Below are 18,385 nucleotides of genomic sequence, written 5' to 3'. Positions count from 1 at the left end.
AAGAGGGTAGTTTATATTCCATTTGCTCATAGAATACCTAATGTAAGAATATCATTATCTATACCTACAGGTCCTTTAAAATCACTGTCAACACCAAAGGGAGTGGAACTTTCTTAGATATTTGTTTAGCCTTGGGTTTCTGTAAAATTTAAACTGTTTCTCTAAAATAAGTAGAGCCAATGAAAAGGAAAAGAAATTTGTTTTAGATGATCAAACTGGAAAAAATGACCAGAAAACCCCTCTGGTCATTTTTTTTTTTTAATTTTTATTCTATGTTCTCCTAACCATCTTTTACAGGCCACTTGAGAGCAGAAAGAAAGGATGTTAAAGGCCCTGGAGATACTGTAGCTGCATTAGCAAAGTATCAGAACACATGTAAAAGGCTTGTAAAGCATTTGGCCCTAGAAATCTGACATATAAACAGTGCTACAATTGTCTTCATTTCCTCTTGTCTCTGACTCACTCTTGGTTTCTTATTCTGCTGATGGAAATGATGATCTGAAGGAAAATTAGAAAACATTTTAACATGGAAATTTCTTGAATGACAAAATAATTGTACTAAGTGAAATTTAAAAATGGGAAGATAAACATACTGTATCTTCCACTGACACTGTTGGGTATAATTTTTAGTTATGGCTTCACAAATCACCCTATCCTTGATTGTGACTTTACGTATTACTATAAAATCCTTTCTGCAGTATGGAGGATAACATGCAATAAAGATGAAAAGATATCATTTATATTGAACTTTGAAAATGCATATTGAAAAGAAAATGCTTATTGAACTTTGTAATTTTAAGAAATGTGGGAATATTGGCAGTAATTGCTCAGTGTTAATGGCTAGTAGAAAATTTATTGCTTGACTGATGCATGATTTGAATGAGATTAAAATTCATTGTTATTAATGCCAAATATAATCATATACTGAGTATTTATTATCATTAAATAACTACTGAAAAAATAATGTAAAATTGTGAGGAACCATTAAAAAGTAAAAGAGAAACTATAATAGATTCCAAAGCATCCTAAGGATTTACAAATGGGATATAAGAAGCTAAGTGAGTAATTAGAAAAAAAATTGAGATATGAATTTGCTTTTGCAAAGTGGAGACATAATAAGAAATCATACCACATAGAGCATTATATCATGGGTGATTAAAAGTATCCTCTGGTCTACTTCCCCCCAATGTTATTTGCACAAGTATTTGAATATCAATAAAATCCATTCCAGAATACTGAGATCAGTTTCTATAAATTTGTTTTATTATTATTATTATTATTCCTCTGTGTGTATGAAAACTAAGAGTTAATCATTAAATCTTTAGTTTTACAACTAGTGGAGTATTCTAATGTAAAGTGATTGCCAAATCTAATATATCTCATACTTCACAAAATAAACTAAGTTGTATTTTTCCACAATATTTCTTAGGAAATTTCTTTTCAGATCATTAAAAATCTCTCAAATTCTTAGGTGTTCTCATGTTTACTTTTTTGTAAATAAAAAAAATACCATTCAGGAAAGACACACTAACCTAAGATGTCCCATATCATTGCTAGTTTATAGATATTTATATTTACATAAATTACATATATTACATAAACTCTTGATTATGTATTTCTATATTATAAATATGAATAAATATTCAGATATTTAAATATATATTTACATATTTATAGAGATTATGAAGAATCACAAGAAAGAAAAAATAAATTTAACAGTAGTAATTATTTTGAAGTGTTGAATACTGCAAGTAAGTCTTTAGCAACATTCATTTAAAAAGCAATGTAGTAAAAAGGTGGTAGAGTTCACAAGTATAAATGGCTATTTGTAGTGTGGGATAAAATTTGCAATTAAAACATGCACAGATTTAAACATTGTCATATCCTAAACACATTTTAAGGAAATGAAGACACGGCACAAAAATTGTTTTTATATTTCAAAAAGGAGCTCTAGAGATGACAATAGTCTATGCCAAAGACAGAGGTCAAAATTTCAATAGGTTAATTCATACATGTAAGAATAGGAAAAATTGCCATCTTAAAATTTAATGCATGATTTTATCTAAGATATAATTTAAATATTTCTAAAATAATACATCTAAAATTTAATTCTTGGGCTTTCTTTTTAGGGAAATGAATAATGGTTGTAGCTTGATCTTGGAATAAACAGTATTGTTAAAATGCTTTAGTGATTATGGCCAGAATATTATAAAGTGGAATGTGGTGGGAATTAAATTTAGCGAATAGTGTTGAAATGAAAAATGACTTTGATATTCCAGGAAGTAGGCAGATATTATGGAAAATGCAACTTTTTTGTTAAGAAAAGTGAATTCCAGAAATAAAGATGAGGGAATGTTGGACTTATTTGAAGACAGTGTAAAAATGTTCCTAAGGATAAAAGGTTAGCAAAAGTAACATGAGTCATTGTGATTTCTTCACTAAAATAGAATGTAAAAGTTTGGCATTTAGTTTTAAATTATCCCCTAAGTAAATTTTTTTTGTCTTTATTTTGGAAATCTGGTGAGAGTAGAATCCTTTCTCCTAAAATGTGTTTACATCATTTAGCTAATAAATGATGTAAGCTGTAAACCCAGGATAAGAACCTCTGCTTTTTGCCTTAAAATAATTAACATCTATTGGAGTGCAAGTGCCTTGACTCCCAACCAAGCAAATCAGTTCTCTCTCTTGGCACTGAAAACTGAGCGGCCGGGCTAGCACTGCAGACTTTTCTAAACAGACAAGCAATTCATTTAAACAATTAGTGTAAATACTAATATTCTTGAATTGACTTTTTGAAAATGCAATATTTAGGGCAGATATTTAAAAATGTAAACACTGGAATAAAATCAACTTTAAGGTCACCAATTTTGTTTTTTAAGAATAGTTTTTTTTAGATCATTAACTCCTTGGGCTCTTCTATCAGTTTTACAATATTACACTCTTCTTCTCCATCAAACTGAAAAGCAGGAACTATGTATTCATTGCTTTAACCCCAACAACAAAACAACGAAAGTATCTAAGACCTGTCTGCTACCCTAAAAAATATGCATGGTTGCAAAACTTCCCTCAACTTCTGCCACTCTGACACCGTCATGGAGACTTCCTGCCTTGGCTTTCAAAGTCATCACTTAGAAAGCACTAAGTATCCAAGACTGCAGAGGAGAGCTGTCTTGCTCCACACTTGCTTATTCTGGAGACTGGCTTCCATTAGCTAGTAACAGAAAGACAGCAGTAGTAATGCTTCCTGTTCCTTTCAGGAATCATCTTCCCAGAGTCCACCTTAGAATCTCCATGTAGTTTCCAGAGTTTCTCATTGTCCACAGAGCAAGTGTACACTTTGAACTGTAGTCTTTGATAAGCTAAACTGTTCCTCTGCTAGTAGAACTACTAGAGGAAACAGTCATGTTATTTTGTGTATTATTAAAATATATTGTTAAATAACATATAGAATAAACTCTGTGCAATAGGAAAACAGCAATTTGATCTAAAAAGAGTGTAGCCATGTGCTACACAATGCGGTAAACACTTTAGACACTATTTCATCCAATCCACTTAATAACCCTTTTAGATAACATAGATTAAGTATGTTGCTTAAAAATCATACAAGTAACTGATGGAAGAGGGACTCTTGAGCAAAGTCTATTTTAGTGGAAAGGCCCAAATTTCAAGTGCTTTCACATGTGCCCTCAAGGATAAAAAGATAGTATGGGAAGAATTGGGAAGAAACTTCTCACCCAGTTTAGTAAGGACTCCATTCCAATAAGGCTCTACTTCAAATTCCAAAATGTGCACAAGATGAAAATTTTTTTGACAAAGGCAAAAGGAAAGCATCAAAATGTATTAAAGCATCTGGAAATATGCTTGTGAGGCCAGTCTTATGAAGGGCTGTTTAGAATTTTGAGAATAAAATGATGGCATTGATTTTGTTTAATAGGGTTATTTGAATAAACAGAAGAGTAATATCTAAACACTACTCTTTACTTTTTATATTCACAAAGTATCTTTTTAAAAAAGTTAATGACTGAACCTAATCTTGAGTGGTTCAACTGATTAGAATTAATTTTTGAAGTTAAGCAATGTCAAAGGGAGGGGGTATTTTTGAAACTCCTAAACATAAAATACGGATTCAGTAAAATGTTTAATCCTCCTATGTCAATATGATTAGAGGTGATCAGAAATAATGAACTGAAGTGATTATTTTATTCTGCCTCAAACACTCTCACTTTTGCTAATGTCCACTCTTTCATCCTGCCTTTCCCTCCTCCATCTGCCAACTTTCCCCAACTATCTCCTAGACATATCCATATTTAGCAACCCACCACCAAACAGACATTCACTTAGACATTTCAAGTTAATCTTTCATTTTCCTTCTTATAAAACTTATCTTAAAAAAGAATCACATGAGGAATTCAAGATGGTGGCATGAGAGGTGAGACGGAGAACTCCAAAAACCACATATAATATGAAAATATAGTTAATACAACTAACCCTAAAAGAGCAACAGGAAAGAAAGCTGCGCCAGACTGCATACAACTGGAGAACAGAGCAGACCTCATGGAACAGGGTAATGTACTGCCTTGATCCAGCGGGACCCAAGCCCCTCACCCACCCCAGCTCACTAGCGGGAGAAAGAGAAATGTTGCTGAGAGGGGTTGGAGGCCTGGGACTGCTGAACACCCAGCCCTGGAGGTCTGCTTTGAGAGCACAAACCTAAATTGCATGGTGCTCTGGAGATTAGCAGGGTTGGAAAGCTAAGACAGGCAGAGTAATTGGAGAGCATGAGATTCCACTTGTTTGTGGAGGATCCAACATCTGGCCGATCTGGAACAAAGGAAAGCCATGAGGTCTGAGAGGCTTCCTAGCAGGGAGAGGGTTGCTGAAGGAGCAGGGTTTGCAAGGAGCTTGCTGCATGGGAGGAGGGATAGGTGGACAAAGTTTGTGTGGGCAGGTTCTACCCAGCAGTTTGGGAACTTTCAGAAGATTCTGGCTCTCCATCCCCCTGGCTAGCTACTCAGCTGCAAGGCACCCCACTGTGATACACAGCCTGTTGTACCTTCCTCCTGGCCTGCTGGCACTGGCTTGCAAAGAGGGAGGCCCTGCCTTCAGCAGCTATAGACTCAAAGCCCAGAGGCTTACAGCTGTGTGTTCAGCCCACTGGCTCTTACAGTGGAGACAGGCACTGCAGCCAGACAGCAGGAAAGAGCTCTTTCCTCCCCCCCAGGCATCAGTGCTACTCTCCTGTGATCCCCAACATCCTTCCAAGGGTTGAGCAGCTCCAGAGAGTAGAGCTTCTGGACACTAGGGGGTGCCATATACAAATATGAAAAGTCAAAGAAACAGAGTTCAACCCAAAATCTCACAAACACCAGAAAAAGGGCCAAATGAAAGCAAACTCACCAAGCTTCCTGAAAGAGAGTTCAAAATAAAAATCATAAATATGCTCATGGAAGTACAGAAAAATATTCAGTAACCTAAGGATGAATTTAGAATGGAGATTCAATCATTAAGAAATTCCATATCTGAAATGGAACATACAATGGAGAGATTTAAAGGCAGATTAGATGTAGTAGAAGAGATAGTAAATGGAATATAAATTAGAGAAGAGGAATACAAAGAAGCTGAGGCACAGAGAGATAAAACAATCTCTAAGAATGAAAGAATATTGAGAGAACAGTGACCAATCCAAATGGAGCAATATTCGCATTATAGGGAGACCAGAAGAGGAAGAGAGAAAAAGGGATAGAAAGTGTCTTTGAGGAGGTAATTGCTGATAACTTTCCCAATCTGGGGAAGGAAATAGTCTCTAAGGCTTTGGAGGTGCACAAGATCGGCCAACACGAGGGACCCAAGGAAGACAACACCAAGACATATAATAATTAAAATGGCAAAGATCAAGGATAAGGACAGACTTTTAAAAGCAGCTAGAGAGAGAAGAAAGATCATATACAAAGGAAAACTAATCAGGCTATCATCAGACTTCTCAATAGAAACCTTACAGGCCAGAAGGCAGTGGCATGATATATTTAATGCAATGAAGCAGAAGGGACTTGAACCAAGAATACTCTACTCAGCAAGATTATCATTTAAATTTAGAGGAGGGATTAAACAATTTTCAGGTAAGCAAAAGCTGAGAGAATTTACCTCCCACAAACCACCTCTACAGTGCATTTTGGAGGGACTCCTATAGATGGAAGTATTCCTAAGGCTATCTGTCACCAGGGGAAATAAAGCCACAGTAAAGGAAGGAGAACAATTAATTACAAAGTGTATGTAAAATCCAATCAATGACCCCCAAAGTCAATCAAGGGATAGACAAACAGTTCAGAGTATAATACCTAATGTGTAAAGAATGGAGTAAGAAGAAAAAGGAGGGAAAAAAAAGAACCTTTAAGTTGTATTTGTAATAGCATACCAAGTGAGTTAAATTAGACTTAGATAGTAAGGGAATTACCCTTGAACCTTTGGTAACCACGAATCTAAAACCTGCAATGGCAATAATTACATACCTATTAATAATCACCTTAAATGTAAATGGTCTGAATGCACCAATCAAAAGACATAGAGTCACTGAATGGATAAAAAAACAAGACCCATCTATATGTTGCCTACAAGAGATTCACTTCAAACCCAAAGACATACACAGACTGAAACTAAAGGGATAGAAAAAGATATGTCATGCAACTAATAGGGAGAAAAAAGCAGGAGTTGCAGTACTTGTATCAGACAAAATAGACTTCAAAACAAAGAAAGTCACAAGAGACCAAGAAGGACATTGCATATGATAAAGGGGTTAGTCAAACAAGAGGATATAACTATTATAAATATCTATGCACCCAACACAGGATCACCTACATATGTGAAACAAATACTAACAGAATTAAAGGGGGAAATAAAATGCAGCACACCACTCATTTCAAAGGACAGATAAACCAGACAGAATATAAGTAAAAAGACAGGCACTGAACAACATATTAGAACAGATGGACCTAATGGATATCTACAGAACACTCCATCCAAAAGCAACAGGATACACATTCTTCTCAAGTGCACAAGGAACATTTTCAAGAATAGATCATATACTAGGCCACAAAAGGTACCTTAGTAAATTTAAAAAGACTGAAATTGTACCAACCAGCTTCTCAGACCACAAAGGTATGAAACTAGAAATAAATTACACAAAGTAAATGAAAAAACCCACAAACACAAGGAGGCTTAATAACATGCTCATAAATAATCAATGGATCATGGACCAAATAAAAGCAGACATAAAGCAATTTATGGAGGCAAATTACAATAATAATTTAACAATGCAAAATCTGTGTGACGCAGCAAATGCCATGCTAAGAGGGAAGTATATTGCAGTAAAGGCCTACCTCAGGAAAGAAGAGGAATCCCCATATGAACAGCCTAAACTCACAATTAACAAAACTAGAAAAAGAAGAACAAATGAGGCCCAAAGTCAGTAGAAGGAGAGACATAATAATGATTAGAGCAGAAATAAATATAATCGAGAAGAAAACAATAGAATCAATGAAAACAGGAGATGGTTCTTTGAGAAAATAAACAAATTAGATAAACCCCTAGCCAGACTTATCAAGAAAAAAAGACAGTCTACATACATAAAAAGAATCAGATGCACTAGGGCCAGGCAAGAGATTCTGGAAATATTGCACTTTTACCAACAGCTACTATACTACTTACTATGTGCAATATAATGAGTCATAAAAATACATATTTGGTCATTCATATTGTGAAATATATATTTACCAGGTATATTTGGTCTTCTTCCACAGTTCCTGAAAGTGCTTCATAGTCTTAAAGGTGAAATGGGTGTTTTGCCATATTAATGAGAGACTTTTGGACCTCTCCCCACCCAAGAGCAGGGGCTGGAGGTTGAATCTGCCAACAGCCAATAATTTAGTCATGTAATGAAGCCCTTATAAAAACCCAAAAGAACTTATCACTCTCTGTTCTCTGCAATCCTGCTTCTCTGTTGAGAGAACTTCCATGCTTTTGAAACCAGAACACTTCCACGTGCCACTGCGCCAGATCCCAAGCTCCATGAGGATAGAAGCCCCTTTATTTGGGAACTTGCCCTATGCATATCTTCATCTGGCTGTTAACTTGTATTCTTTATGGTGTCTTTTGTTAAACTGGTAGATGTAGGTGTTTTCCTGAGTTCTGTGAGTCGCTCTCACAAATTAATTGACCCTAAGGGGAAGGGTGCTGGAATCTCCAATCTGTAGCCTGTTGGTCAGAAGCACAGGGAACTGTCTGAGGCTTGTGATTGGCATCTGGAGGGGAGTTGGAGGGCAGACTTGTAGGATGGAGCCCTTAATCTGAGAATTTGGTGCTGTGTCTGAACATACAGCATAAAAAAAAATAGTATGTTAATTCCCTAGGCTTACCTGATTTTATATTTACTTACAGATTTTTTTGCAACATTGTTTTTTGAAGTTTAATTTGCTGATTTAAATGGTTTGTCACTATTATGAAATATGAATTGATCTCAGAAAAAATGAGAGTAATATTCTACTTTTTATTAAAAAAGAAAACATTGCTTTAATATCAGATTGAATTAGAGCTTTTCTCTAGATGGCACAAATTAGCTTACAATATTGATTTGAGAATCTCACATAATAGAGTGAACCAACACAAATACACATTCTACACATGCATGTGAAATCTCATTTTCATCTTTCCAAGAATTAAAATATTGATGTAATGATGTGATTTTGAAGGATGAATTAAAAAGAATATAATTCATACCAGGACTATAAAATGTAAAATACTCATATCAGTGTTTTTATCTTTTTTCTTTTTCTAGCTGTTTTCATACTATGTATTTAACTTGATATAATGACCAACTGAGAATTACAATGTATGCTTTGTTGTTTTTATAGATAGACTAAGGGACATATACCCCCAAAACATATGCTGGCTCAAATCCCAAAACATATGCTGGCTCAAACATAATAGAAGTGTACAGCTAGCAGCCTCTACTCTACAACATAAAAATAGTTTATTTCTGGTGGGTAAAATTGTAATATTTCCAGAATATCTCACCTGGCTTTACTGCATCTGCATATCATTAGGTTTTTCCAAGGGGTGGGGAGAAGTACTCTATCTCCATATCAATAGGTAATTACATGGGCAAGTGAGGGTTTATCTGGACTGGAGAGATTGAGTGGAGCCCTCTCTTCTGCTGCAACCTGGTCAAGAGAGAGACAGGACAACTGCTTGTAAGAAATAAAAACCTTTCTTAAATTTATTTATCCCTTTGACTGATTTCAGTTTCAAAGGTATTTTGCCCTGGGGTTTCCCCCCCACGGAGTTACTTCTGTCAGTAGTCAGCAGGACCTCTGAACCTGAAATCTGTCTAAATGGGTGTGAACTTTGCGTGGGCTGACTCTAGAGATGATGGAGAGGGGGAGGCCCAAAGGCTGTAGTGGTAGAGGGTACAGCTTCACTTTGGAACCGCCTATAAGTGGGGCTTCCAATTGGGGAGCCTCTAATGGGGAATTGGTCTAGGGTAAAGCACCTCCTAGAGGGGTGGGGCCTTCCCCAGAATTGGGGAAGAGTGGAGACACCGGAAGCTACAGAATTAGCCCTCCATCAGATAGAAGACTGCTTGGAGGACCTGAGTGGCTGTGTAGTAGCTAGCATTGTAGGATCTCTTTTCATCCAGAAAGTAGAAAGTGTTATTGAGGAGAGACAGAGACTTTGGCAGGAGAGAGATACACTTCAGTATCACTTGGAGGATCTGGGTGATGACCTATGGGATGCCCTTAAGAGAGACAGTTATTGAGAGACCAGGTCATGGTCCTGAAAAATTCCTTAGCAGCAGCGAGGTAAAGGCAGCAGGAAAGTCTGCGTTGCAGAAGGTTGTGGGGGAGGGGGAAGAAAGAGCAGTGCCTTTAGCTCTGGAGAAGGTGGAGGAGGTGTCAGGAAAGGATAAGGGCTGATCTACTACTGAGGCCATCGCCTGAGGCACCAGCCTCTCCTGTATTAAAGGCCTGCCTTGTTGTAATTAAGAAAGTAAAAACACAGCAACTGTGGGATCCTCAGGGGGAGAAAGAGACCCTCTCCAGGGTGTGGAGCACTCCATGCTCTGCCCCTATAACCAGGATGAGCTGGTGGACATGAGCATCTAGTTTCTGCAGAAGCCATTGGAACCTCTGCCTACATGGCTTTTGCGTTTCTGGGATATGAGGGTGGAAAACATTGTTATGCAGGTTCTGAAATGAGTAGACTGGCTTCCCTAATGACTCACCCTTTTCTGTGGCAGTGATTGCAAAGTGCCCATCACACCTCAGGGAATTGGGTGCTTCTGGATTGGCTGACAGCAGCCATGAGGGCAGTTTGGCCTAATCAGGGTGATTTACGAGACTTACCCACTAGCTAGAAAGCATGTGCAGAACTCCAACAGGTGTTGTGGGAATTGGGCATGAAAAATATCATCTATAATATGGACCCCCAGGGCCCTGATAAGGATTTGCTCACTGTAGGAATGAGAAATCTGTTGCTATATACAGCTTCCCCATCTCTCTTTGAGTCCCTAGTGACTACTTTTTCCTCCCACATAGGGCAACCCATAAGTGAGGCTACTCCTACTTTAGCAGATCTGGGGGAGGTTGAAACAGTAAGAGCCCAGAAGGAAGTATGGGCTATGACTGAAAGGAGAGTTGCAAAAGGGCCCATGAAGGTCTCAAGGATCTAGATGTGGGTTGATTTGATAAAAGCTGGGGTAGTGAAAGAAAAACTTGATGGGCACCCAATAGGATCTTATTAGAACTATGGTACCAATTAAAAAGCCAGAGCAGCAGTTCCAGCCACTGAGGTCCAGGACAAGGAAGGGGAAGAAAAGCCCCATGTCCATCCTGTGTCCTGCAAGACTTCCTGGGAACAGGACTCAGGCTCTGATTGGCCCCTCACTCCCACAGGACAACGATTCAGCATTGTGGTTCAATTGAGAGGAAAGTCAAGGCCCCACCTTGGGAGACATGGTAGGAACCAGAGGCCACAAAATGTATTAGTCCCCAGTTAATGTGCAGTGTGTCCTGGTCCTGGTTGTACACAGAGGCTGAATGCTCCATGGTTTATTGTGACCCACAGGGTTTTCCAGGTACCCCACCCCCACCTACTGATTGCAGGGTGGGCTGAGTAGAACAAGCCCAAATCCCCTTGGAAATAGGGCATCTAATACTGTGTGTGATGTTAGCTTATGTCTGATTACCTTACAGATAATTATGGCATTTTTGCAAGATGTTTTGGGCCTTGTAGGCTATTTGAGAGAGTTTTTTCCACACTTGGCACAAATTCTGCACCCTTTATGCCATTTGATATGAAAGGGCATCAGGTGAGGCTGGCATGAAATGTGTGCATTTACTTCTGCTGTTGCAAAATGGACAGTCAAGGCTGTGAAGGTATTGAGTGAGACAGACCCTTCCAGGCCCTGTGAGCTGAATATCCATGTGACTGAAGACGGCTATGGCTGGGGCCTCAACAGAACCTTGTAGACTGTTTGCCTTTCACATTAGCTCAAGTGCATTGGCTAGCAGCAGAGCCTGTCTTTTGCAGAAGACAATGTCGGCTGTAGCCTGTCAGTGGGGCCTGCCTTTGACCTTTGAAGAGGTCAGCAGAGTCCCGTCAGAAGTGCACTTTGTGACTGAGTCTCACAGCAACCTGGGGACTATGTGGCTTTAGGCATTTTGACATATGGAACAATGATGGTTGGCTGTTCTGGCACTGTGAAGACAAGGTCTGGAAGCTGGACTCCTGTGTGTTGCTGAATAGCAGAGTGACCCCCAAAGATGACAGTAGTGTAAGTAAAAATGCTAGAAAGTATGAGTATCTTACTGGGGAGTTTTTTGTGGCCAGTGCAAGTGCCTCCCATAGCCTACATCAGTAACTCCCACAGGGAGAAAGGTGAAAGTCTGGTATACTAGATCATGATGAGACCCCATTCCTGCCAGTCCTATTACAAGACCACTTTCTTGCTTGTATCCTATCTGAGGAACAAGGTTTGCCTATGCTGGTGTCATTAAAGCATGTATAAGATTATTTTCTTCTATAGTACTTGTGGCCTGGATGCACCCCCAGGATGCAGCTGCTGCATGATGATTGCTCTGAACTCCCTACTTTTTCAGCTACTGCCTGTGGAATGGGAGAGCTATGGACTTAATCTTCCAAGGACTCTGAACCTAGCTGAAGCCTCCAGTTTGAGGATTATCATGATTTTATTGCTGTTGCTTTTTTATGTTATTAGCCTGGTTACAATGCTCTAGTTTTCTCACACAGGGCCCATTGTGGGAGATGAGGAACATGTAGATTGTGAGGTGAGATTTCTGGAGGGGTGGGCTGTGGATAATATTGTAATATTTCCAGAATCTCTCACCTAGCTTTAATGCATCTGCATATCCATAGGTGTTTCCAAGGTGTGGAGAGAAGTGGTTCATCTACATATCAATAGGTAATTACAAGGGTGTTGCAAGGGTTTATCTGGACTGGAGAGGTTGGGTGGAATTCTCTTCTGCTGCAGCCTGGTCAAGAGAGAGATGGGACAACTGCTTGTAAGAAATAAACAGGTTTCTTAACTTTTTTTCTCCCTTTGACTGATTTCAGTTTCAAAGGTATTTTTGCCCCAGGATTTCTTCCCTGGAGTTACATTTCTCCATATTCTTCCACATGGCTGAAATACTTATCTTTTGTCATGATGCAAAAAGAGAATATAAACTCATTCTCAGGTCTGGGATACATACAGTCATGTCAACTGATAGTTGTTTTTTTTTTTAACTCATAATATTTAATTTACCATATTGTAGATTCACCAAAATTAGAAAGCTTTCCAGGACTGGTCATTGCCTTTTATCTGGGAATGAGCAGCATAAAACACATTCTTGATACATGAATAGGAGAATAAATCTTTAAATTACTTTAACCAGAATGAACCAAGTAACAAAATGAATTTTCAGATAGCAATTCATAAATATGTGAATTCCTCATAGTTTAATTCTTTGTGTGGTTTCTCAGTGATAGAGACTGATAACTGTCATCTGTGACATGTGACATGGGAACTGTTGCCAGGCCACTGAGTCTGGGGAGGTCTGTCCCTCTGCACCAGGTAAAACCTCAACATGGACAGGGGAGGGTTCTTGGCTCTGAACAAGAAAGAATTCTCAAGCAGGTCAGACACTTGTAGGTAAGGTAGAAATTCATTAAAGCAAGAGCAGTAGGGAACGGCAGCTGCCTTGCAAGCAGCAGAGAACAGGAAAGTGCAGAGAGAAAGGGAAAGTTCTTGGGGAGGCAAAGTTCTCCACCTAGGACAGATTTCATTGCCGACTCTTAAAGGCAGGGTCACCTGGTGTCCTATGTATATTTGGATTGCATGGTATGGAGACTGAGACCCTATCATCGCAGAATTTGGGGGTCTGTGGAGCATAAGATGGAGTGAGATTATAAGAATTTACCAAAGAAAGGAGGTTTTCAGGCAGGCTGTTGCAAATGCACTTCTGTCTTGGTCACCCAGGTGATGGAAACTTGCAGGCCCAAATCTGAGCTCTCAGCACTCCTTTCCTATTATCAAGGGTAAAATGGAGACTTCGAAATAGAATGAAATATCAAAAAGATAAAATATAGTCAAGTTGAGCAGTGGGAAAGCCTTATTTAAAGTTGCTCACTTAAGGAGAGAGAAAGTACAGGAGTCCTCAGAGGGGAGGTGCACTGAAAGACAGGGCTTTCTGTCTTTTTAAGGCTTTCAAGAAGGAACAAAGGGTGGAGGGGGCATTGTTGGGCGTATGCTTGACATGTGATCTCATGATGTCTTTCTCTCTAGTGAAGGACATTGTCCACATCCAAAGTCAGTCCTCTAGATAATTCTGTAAGATAAACAAAACAAATTTAATAATTATGCTGATAGAAAAAAGATAGAGGTGTGGGAAGTGAGGCAGAAATATCCTCCCAAAGCCACATATATTATGAAAATACAGCAATATAAACATTCCTAAAAGAGTTACCAGAAGTAGGAGTGAAATCAGCCAGTATACATCTGGGAGACGTGAACATCTCACGGAAAAGGGTAAAGTAAAAAAGCCATGACCCGGTGGGACCCAAGCACTCACCCCATCCCAGCTCAACAGAGAGAGGAAGACAATCAGAGCAGGGCGGAAGTAGAAATCAAGACTGCTAAATACCCAGCCATAGAAATCTACTCTGGTAGCACAAACTCACATTGCATGGTACTCTGGAGATGAGAAGGGATGAAAACCAATGTCAGAGATTGAGACTGTGAACAGGTTCCACAACCAGCTGCCCTGGGACAAAAAGTAAGGTGGGCACTTTGAAAGACTTCTCAACAGTGAGAGGTCTCCTAAAGGGAAAAGGGTTTAGGAGAAGGAACAGGTGGACAAAGTCATCCAAGTACACTCAGCCCAGCAAGTTGGGAAGTTTCAGGAGCTTCAGGCACTCCATCCACATGACTGGCAGCACAGTCATGAGATTTCTCACTGACATAAGCAGCCTGCTACTTCTTCCTCCCCACCAACACCTGCACGCAAACCTGCTGTCCCTGCTATTGCTTCAGACCAGCCAGAGGGCACCCCACCTACAGAAACTACCTGGCTTAATGCAGAAGCTTCTCCCTGCACATGGCTAACTGGACCTGACAGTGGAGACAGGCACTGTGACCAAGAAGCGGTTAAGGGCTTTGTCCTCCTGGCAGACACACACACCACTCGCCTACACCCCCTCCATCACTCCAAGCTACCAGGAGGACAGCCCCACCCATAGCAATTTAGGGTATTAACCCAGAGGCTGCTCCCTGTGAGCAACTCACTGGCCCTGATAGCGGAGACAGGATCTGCAACCAAGAAGTAGGAAAGGGCTTTGTCCTCCCAGCAGGCACTGGCACTACTCACCTGTAACCACTCCCATTGCTCCAGGTACTGGGAAGCTCTGAAGAGCAGAGCTTCTGGGTACTAGAGGATGCTGCCTAAACAAACCTAACATTTCTCAGTATCCAATAGGATTATGAAAAGGCAGAAAAAACTTGTTCAATCTAAAATCCCTCAAACACCAGAAAGAGGGCTCAATGAGACTGAAATCACCAATCTTCCTGAAAAAGAATTAAAAATAAAAGTTATAAGCATGCTAATGGAGCTATAGAAAAATATTCAAGAGCTAAGGGATGAATTCAGGAGGGAGATAGACACCTTAAAAATACAGTAACTGAAATGAAACAAAGAATGGAGGTATTTAAAATAAGATTAGATAAGGTAGAGGAGATGGTAAATGGAATAGAAATTAGAGAACAGGAATACAAAGAAGTTGAGGCAGAGAGAGAAAAAAGTGTCTCTAGGAATGAAAGAATATTAAGAGAACTCTTTGACCAATCCAAACAGAACAATATTCACATCATAGGGGTACCAAAAGAAGAGGAAGAGAGAAAAAGTGTCTTTGAAGAAATAATTACTAAAATCTTCCCCAATCTGGGAAAGGAAATAGTCTCTCAGGCCATAGAAGTACACAGATCTCCTAACACAAGAGACCCAAGGAGGAAAACGCCAAGACATATAATAATTAAAATGGCAAAGATCAAAGACAAGAACAGGGTATCAAAAAGAGCCAGAGAGAGAAAAAAGATCACTTACAAAGGAAAATCTATCAGGCTATCACCAGACTTCTCAGCAGAAATCTTATGGCCAGAAGGGAATGACATGATATATTCAATGCAATAAAACAGAAGGGCCTCAAACCAAAAATACTCTATCCAGCAAGATTATCATTTAAATTTAAAGGAGGGATTAAACAGTTCCAAGGTAAGCAAAAGTTGAGGGAATTTACCTCCCACAAACCATCTCTACAGTGTATTTTAAAGGGACTTCCCTAGATGGAAGTATGCCTAACATTAAATAGCTGTCACCGGAGAAAATTAGACCACAGAAAAGGAAGTAGACCAACTAAATACTAACCAAATGCAAAATTAAATCAGCTATCCACAAAGTCAGTCAAGGGATATTCAAAGGGTATAGACTAAGACACCTAAAATATAAAGAATGGAGGAGGAAGAAAAAGAAGGGAGAGAAAAAAGCTCAATGCCCCAACTTCTGTGGCACGTGACAAAGGCAGTTCTAAGAGGAATGTATATGGCAATTCAGAACTATTTAAAGAAGGATTAAAATCCCAAATGAGCAGTCTAAATTCACAATTACTGAAAATGGAAAAAGAAGAACAAATGAAGGAAAAGTCGCTAGAAGGAGGAAAATAGTAAAGAACAGAGAAGCAATAAATAAAGTTGAGAAGAATAAAACAATAGAAAGAATTAATGAAAACAAGGGCTGGTTCTTTGAGAAAATAAGCAAAATACATAAAACCGTAGCCAGATTTGTTAACAAAAAAAGAGCATCCATCTACACACATGAACACAATTAGAAATCAGGAAGTCAAAATCACTGACACCACAGAAATACAAAGAATTATTAGAGAATACTATGAAAAATTACATGCTAACAAATTGGATAACTCAGAAGAAATGGGCAGCTTTCTAGAAAAATATGACCTTCCAAGGCTGACCAAGGAAGAAAAGAATATCTGAGCAGACCAATTACCAGCAATGAAATTGAATTGGTAATCAAATATCTACCCAAGAACAAAATCCCAGATCAGGCGGCTTGACTGCTGAATTTTATCAGACATTTGGAGAAGACCTGAAGGGCCCCCACCAGTAAGATGGCAAACTTCCGGCTTCTCTTCGGGGTCCTCGGTTCCCGCCGGCGCCACCTAAAGCCCAATCATCTCTTGCCCCCCTCCCAATCCCAGCACCTAGCCAATAGCCACCAGTCTTGTAGAAGTAACACCACAAGCACCCCATGCCCCTTCCTATATAACCCAGCACCTTTCCCTAATAAAGCAGAATTCTCCGGTAAATTGCTGTTGTGTGTCACTCCTTTCCTTTCAAGACCTAATACCCATTCTCCTTAAAACATTTCAAAAAATAGAAGATAAGGGAATACTTCCAAACTCATTCTATGAGACTAGCATCACTCTAATACCAAAACCAGGCAAAGACACCACAAAAAAAGAAAATTACAGACCAATATCCCTGATGAACATAGATGCCAAAATACTCAACAAAATATTAGCAAACCAAATTCAAAAATACATCAAGAGGATTATCCACCATGATAAAGTAGAATTCATACCAGGGATGCAAGGATGGTACGACATTTGAAAATCCATCAACATCATCCCCCACATCAATAAAAAGAAAGGCAAAAACCACAAGATCATCTCCCTAAATGCTGAAAAAGCATTCAACAAAATCCAACATCCGTTCATGATAAAAACTCAACAAAATGGGAATAGATGGCAAGTACCTCAATAAAATAAAGACCATATATGATAAACCCACAGACAAGATTATACTTAACAGTGAAAAGCTGAAAGCTTTTCCTCTTAAATCAGGAACAAAACAAGGATGCCCACTCTCCCCACTTTTATTCAACATAGCTCTGGAGGTCCCAGCCATGGCAATTAGATAACACAAAGAAATAAAAGGCATCCAGATTGTTAAGGAAGAAGTTAAACTGTCACTGTTTGCAAACGATATGAGATTGTACATAAAAAACTCTAAAGAATCTACTCCAAAACTACTGTAACTAATATCTTAATTCAACAAAGTTGAGAATACAAAATTAATACACAGAAATCTGTTGCATTCCTATACACTAACAATGAGCTAGCAGAAAGAGAAATCAGGAAAACAATTCCATTAACAATTGCATCAAAAAGAATAAAATACCTGGGAATAAACCTAACCAAGGAAGTGAATGACCTGAAAAGTATAAGACCCTCTTGAGAGAAATTAAAGAGGACACTAATAAATGGAAAGAAATCCCATGATCTTGGGTAGGAAGAATTAATATTGTCAAAATGGCCATCCTGCCTAAAGCAATCTGCAGATTCAATGCAATCCCTATGAAAATACCAACAGCAGTCTTCAATGAACTAGAACAAATTGTTCTAAAATTCTTATGGAACCACAAAAGACCCCAAATAGCCAAAGCAATCCTGAGAAGGAAGAATAAAATGGGGGGAGGACTATGCTCCCTGACTTCAAGCTCTACGACAAAGACACAGTAATCAAGACTATTGGTTCTAGCACAAGAACAGACCCATAGATCAATGGAACAGAATAGAGATCCCAGATATAAACCTGCACATATATGGCTCATTAATATATGATAAAGGAGCCATGGACATAAAATGGGGAAATGATAGCCTCTTCAACAAATGGTGTTGGCAAAACTGGACAGCTACATTTAAAAGAATGAAACTGGATTACTGTCTAACTCCATGCAGAAATGTAAACTCAAAATGGATCAAAGAC

The 18,385-nt window shown here is 38.9% G+C and overlaps 1 long non-coding RNA gene across 1 annotated transcript in view; it reads right to left on the bottom strand.

Annotated features, from left to right (window-relative positions):
- Positions 1–302: 302 nt before the first annotated feature.
- LOC140849784 (uncharacterized) overlaps positions 303–18,385 on the bottom strand; it is a 41,200-nt gene continuing 23,117 nt past the window's right edge. The window contains exon 4 of the long non-coding RNA XR_012131974.1: positions 303–498. This is a non-coding gene — a long non-coding RNA (uncharacterized lncRNA). The remainder of the gene's footprint in view (positions 499–18,385) is intronic.

Source organism: Manis javanica, chromosome 5, assembly GCF_040802235.1.
Source record: "Manis javanica isolate MJ-LG chromosome 5, MJ_LKY, whole genome shotgun sequence".
Classification (NCBI taxonomy): Eukaryota; Metazoa; Chordata; class Mammalia; order Pholidota; family Manidae; genus Manis; species Manis javanica.
Note: the sequence above shows the minus strand (reverse complement) of the source record. Positions and strands in the feature narration are given on the sequence as shown.